Here is a 10,052-nt window from a genome sequence, read left to right as displayed (position 1 = left end):
CTTTTTAAAATAAAATAAAGTGTTTCTATTACAGTGGTACCTTGGTTCTCAAACGCCTTGGTTCCCAAAGGCCGAAAACCCGGACGTAAGTGTTCCAGTTTTCAAACATTTTTGGGAAGCCAAACATCTGATGCAGCTGTCAGCTATTGTTCCAGGGTGCCTGCACCAATCAGAAGCTGTGCCTTGGTTTTTGAACATTTCAGAAGTCAAACGGACTTCCGGAACAAATTAAGTTTGGCGCTTTTGTTTTTGCTATTTATTTTGTGTTTTTGTTTTTGAGGCTTTTTTGGTTAATTTGTTTTTGTGACTGTGTGGAACCCAGTTCAGCCACAGATTGATTGATTGTGTGACTGCGGAAATGGATAAAAGCCCGCCATCCAAACAATGACTATCATCAGTGCAGGTAAGAAAAAATTGTAATTTTAATTTTTATCATCTACAAAACTGTATTATTTATTTTATAGTACATTACATTGATCATTGCTTTCATTTTATGGATAAATGGTCTCGTTAGATAGTAAAATTCATGTTAAATTTGTGAGATATTCTTGGCAACCTGCCCAGATATAGTTCCCTTTATTTGCTGGCAGGCTCTGTAGGAATAGCAAGAGAGATTTTGATGAATGGCTTTGTTTCAAGAGTGTACAGTTCTATGTGTTTATTACTGCTTATTATAATAAACACAAGTTGTAGCATTCATGCTGTTTTCCTTCACTGTCCAGAAGACAATGTCCAGACCACAAACGGCTTCCACAATTTGCGTACTCTGCTAGGCTCGCGCTGAAGAAGCGTGTGGGCACAGAGCTTTATTAGCAGTCTTTGCTTGTAATAAATCCCTCATAAAATTGCTGTTTAGGGGTTGTTTTTAAAAGTCTGGAATGGATTAATCTGTTTTGCATTACTTTCTTTGGGAAAGCGCACCTTGGTTTTGGAACGGTTTGGTTTTGGAAAGGACTTCCAGAACGGATTACGTTTGAGAACCAAGATACCACTGTACTGATATGCACTGGTGGAAGGGCGGTGGCAGCAAATCACCCCAGGCACCATCGGGGAGGGGGGTACCATCGTGGCCGCCCCCATAACGTGCCGCGCACCCCCCACCATGCCGGGCGCCATGCCCTTGCAGGCGGTGCACCACGCCCACGTGCCACACCCTCTGGGATGCCGCCAGCCAAGCTCCCACCTGCTATCCGCCCCCCCCCCCCGGTGCCGGACCATGCAGCTTTGCCAGTGCTGATATGCTTCCCACCCCAGGATCCATACTGATTTATTTATTCCTTGCAAACAAATCACAATGGAAGCTCAATGAAAAGCCAATGTATAATCTCCCTTCAAACAAATCACAATGAATTTTCAATAAACAGGAAGCAACCCAGGAAGCCAGAGTTGACTAAGTCTTCACAGCAAAGGAGAATCCTGTTGTGGACAAAGGCTGTCATCCAGTAAGACAATGAAGTGGTCCTAATTATTTGAAGGGCAGAAAGCTGCATTTGGGGAGGAATGTAGTCATCTGGTCTTTATGGGGTTAGATTTCATACTTCTTAAAAGACGGAGTAAGCCTCAAGCTTTTTGAGTTTTATCCCCAATTCTTTCCAGCTTCTGTTTATAAACATCCTGTTTTGGCTAGCCTACATATAAAGTGAGCAGCTGCACTCATTTTACTCCTTACAAAAGATGTTCCTGTGTAAAATGAGGCTTTTCTCTTATATTAGGAGCTATTGAAGAAAGTCCAATAAAAATAAAAATATCCCACTCACATCCCATCCCTCTGTGAAGTATTTCACACTGGCATTGTTTGCAACAGGCTGTTTATGTTAATATTAAATAATTGTTGTGTAAGCGCCTATACTTTGCCCTTTGCAGAAATTTCAACCTGGTCTATTTCTGCATTGTGCTGTTGACATTTGAAACAACAATTTTAATTCCTTACTCCCCAGGGCAATTTTTCTATCGTGACAAATCATAATTGAGTATCAGTACATTAAGGCGTGAGATGATTATCAGAACCAATTTGCAGAAACAGCTACCAACATTTTAGGAATGCAGCAGTTCTGCTACGGCAAGAGCAGAGGATGGAGGCTTCCTCCCTTTGAGATGGAATGCACAGAGTCTCTTCCTTTAACTGATGATTAACAATGTAGTCACAGTGTAATGAACCTGAGGATCCTCCCAGCTCCCACACAAATAGGATGTTTTCAGAAGAGCATAGAAGCTCTCCTGTTTGCACACCAGCATTTTGTTTCCGACAGTGGCTAGCCAGATGCCTCTGGAAAGTTTTGTAAAACTGTACCAGGGGTTATTCCAGACTTGCTATTTTTGGATATGCTTCAATCATACCAGAAAATTCAGGCTGCACAATTAAAGTTGATTGGGTGCTCTTGCACATCAAACCCACTCCACACAAACACCAAAAAAGCTAGAATTTTGGGATAAGGGATGGGCAATTGCACTGGAAAGTGTGGAAAATTTTATTTATTAAATGTATATACCTACTTTCATCCAAGGATCACAGGGCAGTTTACAATATAAAAACACAAAAGTACATAACTTAATAAGAAACACAGCAATATCCCCCTGCCCCTCACCTCCAGACTGAGAGAGTCCTCTGAACATTAAGGGGGCCCAGCTACTTAAAAAAAAAGGTCTGCCCCCCCAGTTCCTTGGCCCCCAGGAGCTGGCGCTCTTGCCCCACACAGTTCAAAAGGCCTTGGGTGAAGAGGAATGTTTTCACCGGGCAACTATAAATATGTAATGAAGGCGCCAGGCTTTGAAATTCCTGAAGTAACATGCTTCAGCTAAGGGGTAATTCCTCTTGCTCTACTTACGTTCTCTGGGACCCATATGCCTGAAAATATGCATCTTTATCCTAAATATATCATATAGCATTAAGACCAGTGCTTTTGTGAAAGAAAAAAAAGGTTCCAGTACTCAGTTTGGCCGGATCATGCCCAATATCCTTATGGAAATTATGAAACAATTGTTATGCCTCCCTATAAAACGAAGAGAAGATCTTATTATGGAAAAACTGATACTGAACCATCTTAAATAAAAAGCATCCTGGGCACACTGAAAAAAAGCAGCTGAATAATTTTGTAGGTGTAAAGAAAGCATATTATGTAAGTTTCTTCAAGCAGTTAGCAAGCAACACACAAGTAAAATATTATCTGCTCAACGACTTTATGATTTCAGATAATTTCTGATGTGCATGTGTTAGATATATATACACCATCTATGTGTGATGGGGGCAAGCTGGTCCTGGGTGCCCATTTCTCCAAAACATTGTCAATAAAAGTTATGTTCAAATTAATCAGAATGTAACCGTATAGCTACAGAACAGAATGTCATCTTTTCCAAGTAGAAAAGACTGGATTGTTCAATTCTACATCACACACACACACACACACACACACACACCAAACATTATAAGCAGATATTCACATAAACGGAAAGCTTGAAAGATGTAAACATAATGTACTATAGTAGTATAGAGAACAACTTGTAGCATTCTGTTTACATGTTTAAGATATACCATACAACAAACAAAAGCACACACACATATATAAAGCCCATGCTTTTTTTAAATGCACATCTCCATTTTGTTTGTGTCTGCAACAAATGCTTCCTCTGTTTCAATAACACCTACCTTAGGCATGGATTTCCCAGGTTCCATGTGCTTTTGATAAGGATCAATTGTCAGTTACACTGTCAATGAATCCCCAGTCCTTACTCTCTGTACAAAAGCCTATGGCTTCCTTAGTTTTCCTTCAGATTTTCTAGACGCATTCAGGCTAGGCTGTCTGGTTATACCAGATCAGGTGTAATGCTTAATTGGCAAGTAAACAGCACGTGGTTTTGTACACTGCCGTGAAACTGGCTTTCAACAGTCAGAGATCACAGAAGCTAATGAAACATGAATAAGATTTAGAAAGATAAAATTGTCATGGCAGAAGCAACAGCCTCAGACCACCAAATGAATAATGAGATCCTAGGCAAGATAAATAAATCTTACTTTTTTAGCCCAGTGCATAACACTATCATAATTGTAAGTGTCCCATATTGTAATATGCAGAGATTGATTTTACTGGTCAGTTGCTGCAACTCATATATGTTAAGGGAGCTACAGAAAAGAACCAGTTGTCAGTATATGCCATCTCCACCCTGACCAACCCTTACCAATCGAAAGCATTCCTCAGTGTCAAACTAGATATGATGCTAAATGTATAAATGCCAGTCATGTCCCTGTGTGTTTTTAAAATAAGAAGTAATAAACTTTTTTGTGGGTTGAGGGCTGCGTCCCTTGGGGGAAAGTGGTGGGGGTAGGCAGAGTTGTAACTACAAGGGGACTATCCAGGTTGTTTGCCCCGGGCGAAGCCTCCAGAGGTGCACAGTTGAGACTCCCAGCCTGTGTGTGTGTGTGTGTACATAAAAGCGCATGGGGTGTGCCCAACTGGGTCTTTGACCTGGGTGAAATAAAGCCTAGTTTTGCCCCTGGTGTTGGGACTCACATAGCAGTCTGCAGCTATCCATTTCTATTTCCCTCCTCATGCTTGCTCTCAGCGGCGGAGCAAGCCGATCGGGCGCCTTCGGCAGCGCGCATGACCTGCACCCGTGGTGCGGGGCCAGCTACTGGTGGGGGCAGGGCCCATCACCCATGGGGCCTCCAAGGAGTCTGCCTGCTTCCTCCCACTCAGCCACCCTACAGCTGAGGGGGAGGTGGCAGGCAGATCATTTGGGGCAGTGTGGACCCTGCGGGCAACCAAGCCACTGTCACTCCCAGGAGAGACGCGTGGTTTGGGTGCACTGCAGGCCCCGCAGTGAGTGCCGCACGGCATTTTGTCACCCCCCTCAGTGGTGACAATGGGGCAGACCGCCCCCACCAAACCTCCTTCCTCCGCCCCTGCTTGTTCTCCCTCCATCTCCCTGCCCCACCCTCTTCCCTGTGACTCCCAGCCTATTCATCCATTCTGCCCCACACCCCACAAACATCAATTCATACAAGCACAGAAAAACACACAGGCCACCCCCTTCCCCCCACTCCACCCAGCCACTTTTGTACTTTGATCAGCTTCCACCTAGTTGAAATGCCATATTCACTTTGCAGTTAAGCTGAGGTGTTTGCATTTGAGACCAACATTGTGCATGTGCGGATGACAGCTTCATGATTAAAAGTGGGGAGGGGTAGGAGTTGGAGGAAGACCAAACAGGTAAATGCACATTGGATAAAGACATCTCTGCCCCGTCTCTGGTGTGCACAGAAACATGCAAACGTGCCTTGAAATGCAGTGGTGACAAGGCAGACTTTTATGGTTGGATGGCTGTCTCTGATGGATGCTTTAGTTGAGATCCCTGCATTGCAGGGGGTTGGACTAGATGACCCTAAGAGCCCTTTCAACTCTATAATTCTATGATTCTAAGCCACTAATGTGTACATAGCCTGAATCTCTTGGAACAGCACAAAGAAACCTATAGTTTCCATTTCAGTCTCCACTTGTTGTCAAAAATCTTAAGTGTCAGGTTTATATGCAGGTATTTTCTGTTGGCAACGTCAGCAGAATTTTTGTCACATTTCTCTGCCACAGTGCATCCCCCCTTTTGTTGTTTCTGTTGTTTCTTGGGACTTTTTGGTTGCATAAGTACCATAAACCTATCAGTTTACAAATAGTACTGACAATTAAAAGTAATTATTTACTCAGGGTGTCAGAAAATTAAGAAATGAATTAAAGCAATATGTGGTGAGATTAGGGCTTATAGCAAAAAAAAAAGAAGATAAACAATTTATATCCCCCACTCCATTCTTACAAATCTTCATACAACCACAAAAATTATGCAGCTGCACAGATCTCTCTGGTAACATCAAGAACAGAGGACACAGGCATTGCACATCCTCTGTTGTTTTTCTTCAGTGTCTGGCATTTAGGGGTGAACTTCTGTGCACATAAAAGTTAACTAATAAGGCCAACGTACACTAACATACCTCTCCTATGATGCATAGTGGAACAAAAAATGTCAGTCCTATCAGAACAGTCTACCTGTATATTCATATTGTTTACACGTTTTCAAGCCATTTTACTAGAAATGACTGGTTGGCTGGGCCTTGACTAGACATCTACAGGAACATGCCTTAGAAAACATTGATCCGGCCATGATTAAGTCACCTGTGTGCTGTAACTTACGGACTGTAGTTTATGCGTGGTTTATTCTGACATGCAGCTAGACACATTTTGTGCTTTGTAGAAAAAGAAAAAGAGGAGTGTGAATTTTTTTTGTGCAGTTGTGCATATAAATGAACCAAAGAGAACTTGCCCCAAACCTGTATCTTGGCATCCAACGAATTCTTCCTTTATGTACCTATTTTTTCCTTGCCACCAATGATTTCCTCAGCCTTGCAGTCTATTTCTTCCTTTCTTTTGCTGATGATTTTCATTTGCCCACCTCTTCCTTTCCCTTCCTTTTGCTTACTAAACGTTTGAGGAGGGGGAACTACTATTGCAGTGTGGGGGGGGGGGAGGTAGTTTAGAATAAGCCCTGCTGCACCCTGTCCTCAGTAAGTAGGCCTTATTCCACCCACATTTGTGGTATCAATGACACAATGTGACTTCTTCCATTTCTAGGCTGCCTTTCTCCATTACAAAGGAGGACCCCGGGCATGCTACGAACTTGGTAAACCATTATCAAATCCACTGTAATGGAATGGACAAACTCACTGTTAAGAGGCTTCAGTGTATGAGCTACCCTAAGGAATCAGTACCCTGACTGAGACGCAGAAAGAATCCCCACTAGGGCCATGGTAAGCTCACAGGTCCTACAGCAAGAATGGGGAGCTGGTCCCCAGCCTGGCATTGCTGGGCTTCAACTCCCACCAGCCCTGACCATTGACCCTGCTGGCTGGAACAGATAAGAATTGGAGTCCAGCAATAGCTGAGGAGCTGCAGGTTTCCCATCCCTGTTCTGCACTAAACATAAATTTCTTCCTTGTACACTCACATGTGTAAGAATATATATGTATCAGCTGAAAAAAAAAAATATATTTTGTAATGCAATGATTCTTACTAAAGTTATGTTGAATATTTAAAACATGCTGAGAGTCACTTCTGGTTTTGCCGCCGCCCGGAAAAGGAGCACAGGATCGTCTCTCCCGGGAGATTCTGAGCTCTGACAGGCTAAAAAGAGGTTTGCAAGGCTCCGCAAACTTCATAACCCAAGGAGAATAATCCTTGGGGCAAGGGGATCCAGCTGCATCCTGAGCGACTCTCCAGCAAACATACCAGACCCAGTAAAGTTCGAGGTTTGGGGAAGACGCTGCATTGAGACGCGGACGCTGGGATCGACACCAGCCTGCAGAGCGCTGCCTCGAGCTCCTAAGGAGAAGCGGTAAAACATTCCAGGACTTTACAAGTATACTCCGGACCTCAAGGAAGCTAAAAGGAAATGAAATACAATACAAACTAAAGGTGAGAAAGGAGAAGTGGTCCAGAAAGTATTTAAGCCTGAATGTTAAGGAAAATCTTCCAGAAACTGTCGGGCAAAATGGAGCATAAATCCAAACGCTACGAGTGAACATAATTAAGAGAAACGCTGCGAAAAGCAGAAAGGCGATAAGGAGCCTCAGTACCTGTAAAGGGGAAAGGAGGCTAAAGATAACATTTTTCTTGGGACAGCTTGACTGAGTTTGGAATGATAGAGGTTTCATACCCCCAAAGGGCCTGAGTTTCCTTTTTGGCAACCTTTCCAACTTTGAACTGCGTACTCTGGATACTTAATATCCCTGTTGATTGACTTCAGACACATCACATTACTGTTGTAACACCATTGCTGCTGGAACGTTGTTGCAATGCTGTAACATCATTGCCTCTCCACTTAAATGTTTGTATCCTCTGCGAGCAAGATACCACGGAGGTTTAAATACTTCTTTGAGGCCATTTTTAGTTTAACAGGAATCAACAAGACCAGCAGCAGATTGACAGATTAAGATCCCTTAAATGGTCTTAAAGACTTTAATGGTTTAACTCTATGGCTGGTTCAAAGCTGGTGTACCACCTTTCTTGTAAGCTGGAATTCTAGTTGGTGAAAGCCAACCATCTAGTCTTAATAACAGGTGGAGAAATTTGGAAGGACTATAGGAAGAAGCGGAATTAAAGAACTAGACATTGACTGCTTTAGTACCAGATATTGGGGTCAATGTTGCACTCCTAGATATATCCTGTAAAATACGAATTGGAAAACTTGTACTACAGTGGACTGTGGAACTGTTGGGGGAACTAGTGAATATTGGCTTACCAAATTCATTTGAATCTATAACAGATAATAATGAGTTAGTGGATGTCTGGAGGTGGAAAACCCCCACTGTAAAACAATTTACTTTCTATTCTGAACCTAATCAAAGCTGGAGTAGGATTGACCAAATTTGGATATCGAAAGAGTTATCAACAAAAGTAGTAAAATCAGAAATTCTACCAAATACCTTGTCAGATCATAACTCAGTGACAATGGATTGGAATTCAAAAAGCCCGACAATATATAGATGGAGACTTAATGACACTATTTTGGATAATAATGAGTTTCTAGAAAGCTCTAAAAGCCAGTTGAACACATATTTTGAACTAAACTTAAACAAAGGTACAGATATAGATATAAAATATTGGATGCCAGTAAGGCAGTAATGCGTGGCTTTTTTCTGCAACAGAGCTCCATACTCAAGAGGAAGAGAGAAAAAGCTAAAGAATAAATCCTAAATAAAAGAAATAGAGAGGCAAATGACTATCAAGCCGGATGATGTGAAATTAAAACATTCATATAAAATATTACAAACACAAATCACTGCAATAATAAATCAAGAGGTGGAGTGGAGAATTAGATTACTAAAACAAAAAAAATTCGAATCAGCAAATAAGACAGGGAAATGGCTTGCATGGCTACTAAAGAAAAAAAGAATTCAAAGTATAGTAAATAAATTAATAGACAAGGATGAAATAATAGACAAACCTAAAGAGATCAAAAAGATTTTTTATAAATTCTATAAAGAGTTGTATAGAGCACCCAAGGAAGATAAAGATAGGATAAGGAAATATCTAGAGGAAAACAAATTAGAAAGAATACAAGAAGGAATAAGCCAATTGGAAAGCCCAATTACAGAAGACAAAATAATAGATGTAATTAAACAAGGGGAAAATGGGAAAGCACCAGTGCCTGATGGCATTTTGATAAAATATTACAAAAAAATAAAGCCAACAATTAGTCCTCCCATTAAAAGAGGTAATGAACAATATAATGGAAAAGGCACAGATTCCAAAAACATGGGCTGAAGCACACATTACGTTAATCCCCAAGTTTGGGTCGGATCTCACAAACATTAAAAACTATAGACCAATATCCCTTTTAAACAACGATTACAAACTGTTCTGTAACATTCTGGCCCAAAGATTGAAGAAGATCATGGTCTCACAAATACATAACGATCAAACAGGATTATTGCCAGGACGTCATATGAAAATTAATATGAGGAATTAATTGAGTATTTAGAAATAAAGATCAACAAACAAGCTGCACTAATCTTCATTGAAGCCGAAAAAGCATTCGATAACCTATCATGGGCATTTATGAAAACGAATCTAGAAACAATGGGCCTAGGTAAAAAATTTATGAACAGTATTGAGGCGATCTATAAGGACCAAAAGGCAAAATTAATAGTGAACACTGACTTAACAGATAATCTTCAAATTTCCAAGGGCACAAGGCAGGGATGTCCTCTGTCCCCCCTTTCGTTCATAATAACATTAGAAGTGTTGCTACAAAAGATAAGGAACACAGACGAGATTACAGGAATAAAACTTGGATCAAAAGAATATAAAGTGAAGGCTTTCGCCAATGATATTGCTTTAACAATTCAAGAACCGCAAATATCATTGGGTGGCATTAAAAGTAATTGTAGAATGTGGCTCATTGGCAGGATTAAAAATAATCAAGAGCAAAACAAAGATGATGGTAAAGAACTTAAGTAAAGACCAAAGGGACCAGCTACAAAAGGAATCTGAGATATCAGTGGAAAATAAAAT

This window comes from Lacerta agilis, chromosome 12 (genome assembly GCF_009819535.1).
Source record: "Lacerta agilis isolate rLacAgi1 chromosome 12, rLacAgi1.pri, whole genome shotgun sequence".
Taxonomy (NCBI): Eukaryota; Metazoa; Chordata; class Lepidosauria; order Squamata; family Lacertidae; genus Lacerta; species Lacerta agilis.
This window is presented reverse-complemented; position numbering follows the sequence as displayed.